At 33.7% G+C, this 5,000-nt stretch overlaps 1 protein-coding gene across 2 annotated transcripts in view; it reads left to right on the forward strand.

The window, feature by feature from the left end:
* The window catches only part of LOC137641473 (ligand of Numb protein X 2-like), a 617,278-nt gene that overhangs the window by 432,541 nt on the left and 179,737 nt on the right, over positions 1-5,000 (forward strand). The window contains exon 1 of one of the 2 annotated variants that reach the window (XM_068374069.1): positions 2,182-2,348. The exons of the other annotated variant lie outside the window; for it this stretch is intronic. The gene's annotated coding sequence lies outside the window, so the exon portion shown is untranslated. Of the gene's footprint in view, positions 1-2,181; positions 2,349-5,000 lie in introns of those variants that run through there. 2 annotated transcript variants of the gene reach the window in all.

The following is a 5,000-nucleotide window of genomic DNA, read 5'->3' on the forward strand; positions in this document are numbered from 1 at the left end:
AGAAATTGTTTATCGGACCGAAGGTCGTACAGTCAGTCCCCTGAGTCGGATTTCCCCCAGCTGAAAATCAACTCTGAAGAAGTGACATTCCTCTGTCTTCCTTCCAGTTCTGTGGTATCACCAACAACATTCATCTTGCATTCGAAACACCTCGACAATATCTTGTTTCATGCTACTCATCTTCATTCGATATTCCATTACACTTATATTAATATTTTTTGATAGATTTTGTTCAGTATTTATCATAAATAGGGGTCGTTGATCTTTTCAAATATCAAGTCTTGTATCTGTTATCGAATCTTTGTTTTTTTCTGTTATGTGAAGATTGTGTAATTAATACATTACATAATTAACAATTGATAAGTAATATCTTGGAATAATTGAGATTGCGTTAACTCGTCACTGTTAAATTATTGTTTACAATAATGATTGTGTAATTTTCTCCCCAAATGTTAATTACCTAATAATCTAACATCTTTAGAGTTTATTCACGTTGTTTTTTTTTTCATTTATTACAGCTACAATATATAAATGAATTTTTTTTTTATTAACGTAAGGCTCTATCGTATATATTTGAGCCACATTTGATAACATTCATATCAAGTTTCATATAGGAAATATTATTAATATTGTACGATGAGTACATTATGATATAACCACATTATGATATAACCCTAATGCAATCCCTTACTCCACAGTAAGTAGAGATTCATGTTAAACGTATTCCTGCAGCCCTGGCTTATTAAGACAAATCTACTTCCTCGTTTCATTAGCTGAAATACATTTGCATACGTTGAAGGAATTCCATTTCCCTAGTTCAAATGAAAATGATAACAATAAATCAGATTTTCTGTTATTTGTATAGTTAATTAGGCTACGTTCATTTAGGATAAATTTGGTCGCTCTATATGAAAAATCTTTGTTGCCACGTTCATTAAGGTAAGTTTAAAATATTGCGTTCTTGAGAAAGGATCAACTGTCCCAATTAACGTTAAGAATAAGCTGGCATCATTATTATAGAGAATTCCTTGGGTATGTTTAATTCAGAATACACTTCTGCATTGCTCATTTAAAAACACTTAAAAAATTGCCGTAAAATCGGTAAAAATCCTGGAATAAATGTTGCCTGGCATTTACTGCTTTAAAAACGGATATATTGATATAATGGAGTAATATTACGGTCACCAACCTGTAAAAGATTATAACAAAGTAAGGTAAAAATACGGTCGCCTGTATTTTATTGAAATACGGCTAATAACAGTATAATTTGAGGGAGAATTTCCGATTAAAATTACGGTTTTCTTTAATGGTGCAAGTTCATCTGAAAATTATGTGAATTAATCCCATATCGCTTTATTTCTATAAAGCATTAGGTTTCGTTCATTAAGAATAAATTTGGGTTCGTTTAAGAAAAATCTAGCCACGTTCATTAAGGGGAAGTTTTAAGTATTCCGTTCTTGAGAAAAGATCAACCTCTTGCGTTCAGTACTAGGAAATCACTTCAATGCATTTATTAAGAAAGCTGGCCCAAGTGACGTTTATTAAGGGAAATAATTCGGTGTCGTTAATATAGAAAATTTCTTAGGTCTCTTTAAGTCAAAATACAATTCTCCATTGCTCATTTAAGAATTGAGTTTTAAGATAAAAAAAACCCACTTGTCTTATTCAGTAAGAGAAACCCCTTGGTCACATTTACTTTGATAAAATCCGTTAGTTGCATTTAGCGGAATTATTTACATAAGGTTTTTTTAAGTGTACAATCCATTCCATAATAGATACCATAAAAGTTCATTTCATAATATACGCAATTTGTGCTAATACTTCATCAAACCTGTAAATCATTCTGTGATACTTGTTCTAGCCAGTTTGTTCTTAACAGTATTTTATCTCTTTTGTATTTTGTAGTTGTCATATGTTACTCTTTTTCAAGAACTCTGCTTATTGATATTATTCATTACTCTTTGTGTGTTAGTTGACTTTTCATTGTCCGGGATCTTTGTTTTAAGGGTCTTTGTCACTTTGTTCACCCCTTCCAATATCTTGCTCTTCTTTCTTGTTCCTTTCCATTTACCCTCTCTCTCTCTCTCTCTCTCTCTCTCTCTCTCTCTCTCTCTCTCTCTCTCTCTCTCTCTCTCTCTCATTTTCTTTATCTTAATCACACATCGACCCATCAGTTCCCCAAACCCCATCCCATCAAAATGCCCATCACCGCCAGAGCAGAGAAGCACAAGAAGATTCCAGTGGGACTGGAAGGAGGGTCGGAGTTGCTCTCCATGGTCCTCACTTTCTCCACCATAATTGTCCTCCTGGTGGTGGTTTACGTCCTCTACAGGCTCGTCATTTTATAGGTGAGGTACACATCTGTAAATCAAGTTTGTATAAAGTTCCTAGAGGGTTGTGTGTGTTTTAGTATGCTGTAGGTTAGTCCTTTTAGATTTTATAAAGGGTTATATATATTTTGCATGTCAGATGATCTGTCACCCAATTGAATAATATTAATTTTGGAGTTCAATCTTAATAAAGTTGAATGTTCATATCAGATTTTCTGTCACCCAGTTGAATAATGTTGATTGTGAGGTTTATTCTTGATAAAATTGGGAGGTCAAGTTAATGATAAATTTCTTATCTGATAATTTGTTTTGTTGTTTTCTTGATTTTCTGTGACGTTTTTACCCACTAGAAAATTTAAAAGTTCTCGGATGTGTTCAAAGTTCTTCAAGTTTTTACTCCCCAATCGTGGCTTTCCTGAAGGTTGTTTAAAGTACTCATCATCATCATCATCATCATCATAATCTCCTACGACTATTGACGCAAAGGGCCTCGGTTATATTCCCCCAGTCGAATCTATCTTGAGCTTTCAAATCAATATATACTTCTCCATTCATCATCTCCTCCTTCACGCTTCATAGTCCGCATATTATTATTATTATTATTATTATTATTATTATTATTATTATTATTATTATTATTATTATTATTATTACTAGCCAAGCTACAACCCTAGTTGGAAAATCAAGATGCTATAAGCCCAAGGGCTTCAATAGGGGAAAATAGTCCAGTGAGGAAAGGAAATAAGGAAATAAATAAATGATGAGATTGAATTAACAATATATCATTCTAAAAACAGTGACAGCGTCAAAACAGATATGTCCTATATAAACTATTAACAACATCAAAAACAGATATGTCATAAATAAACTATAAAAAGACTCATGTCGCCAAATCTACCTTGTTTTTATACCCTGCGTGAATCAGTGGGCTTGTAATTGGTGGGTGAAGGTTCTTGGAAGGGGGAAAAGTCGTCTTGCATGTGGGTTTTCCGTGTCTCCGTTCAAGGGAACTTTTCTGGAAAAGACACCTGTATATATCCACGCCCAAATAGCCTTTTGGAACAATAGTAGACCTTCCTCTTACTGATTAATGACCCTGCTAATTAGATACCGCCGTCCTAAATTATGATAATTATTTTTTTTTCCATATGCCATTTCGATTAGTTCAATTAACTCTTATTTTGGGTTGCATTCAATAAAAAATAAACCCGGGTTTCCGCACTTAGTAATGGCTTAAACGTGGTTTCCACTCTCAGTAATGGCTTAAACGTGGTTTCCACTCTTAGTAATGGCTTAAACGTGGTTTCCACTCTTAGTAATGGCTTAAACGTGGTTTCCATTCTCAGTAATGGCTTAAACGTGGTTTCCACTCTCAATAATGGCTTAAACGGGGTTTCCACTCTAGTAATGGCTTAAACGTGGTTTCCACTCTTAGTAATGGCTTAAACGTGGTTTCCACTTTTAGTAATGGCTTAAACGTGGTTTCCACGTCTTCTGGCAAAACGTCTTAATAGGTTTGCTGAAGGTAATCATCTATTCCCTAGTTTGCAATTTGGTTTTCGTAAAGGGCTTGTAGCATGTGATGCCCTTCTTACAATCTCCAATGCTGTACAGAAATCCCTTGATTGTGGTCAGGAAGTTCGTATGATTGGCCTTGATTTTAGTGCTGCCTTTGACCGTGTTAATCACGAGGCCCTTGTTTTCAAACTCACACAGTTGGGAGTGGGAGGGTCGTTTCTTAGCATTATTATTGATTTTTTAAGTAATAGATCTCAAAGAGTTGATGTTAATGGGCACCATAGTGAGTATAGGAATGTGATATCCGGTGTTCCACAGGGTAGTGTTCTTGGCCTATCACTTTTCATACTATATACACATGACATGTGGTTTGGCCTAGGAAACAAGCTTGTTGCATATGCAGATGATGCTACTCTCTTTGCATCAATTCCATCCCCTGAATGTAGATCTGGGGTTGGTGAATCCCTTGATAGAGATTTAGCTAAAATTAGTGCATGGTGCAAATTATGGGGTATGAAATTGAATCCTAACAAAACTCAAAGTATGATTGTAAGTAGGTCAAGGACGGTGGCTCCTCAACATCCGAGTCTCAGTATTGATAATGTTTCTTTAAATTTGTATGACTCTTTTAAAATTTTAGCTGTGATTCTCGATAGCAATTTACTTTTGAGAAACACATTAGGTCTGTGTCTTCTTCAATTGCACAAAAAATAGGCTTATTGAGAAAGTCTTACAAGATTTTCGGTGATCAATCTATTCTGAAGAAGTGTAATATCTCACTGATAATAAAAAACTAAGCAAGACAGAAGGACTCCTTAGCTTGTAATAACAACAATAACACCATCAGCAACAATGATAATAGTAATAATAATAATAATGATAATAATAATAATAATAATAATAGTAATAATAATAATAATAATAATAATGAAAATAATAATAATAATAATAATGATAATATGATAGTAATAACAACAACAATAATAGTAATGATAATAATAATAATAATAATAATAATAATAATAATAATAATAATAATAATAATAATAAATGTCTAGAATGGGTAAATGAGGAGCATCCAAAATTGCACGTGATCGTGTCAATGGAACAGATGTTAGTGTTTTGTTTCCCCCACATCGGTGGACCTGATCC

Source organism: Palaemon carinicauda, chromosome 5, assembly GCF_036898095.1.
Source record: "Palaemon carinicauda isolate YSFRI2023 chromosome 5, ASM3689809v2, whole genome shotgun sequence".
NCBI classification, from domain to species: domain Eukaryota; kingdom Metazoa; phylum Arthropoda; class Malacostraca; order Decapoda; family Palaemonidae; genus Palaemon; species Palaemon carinicauda.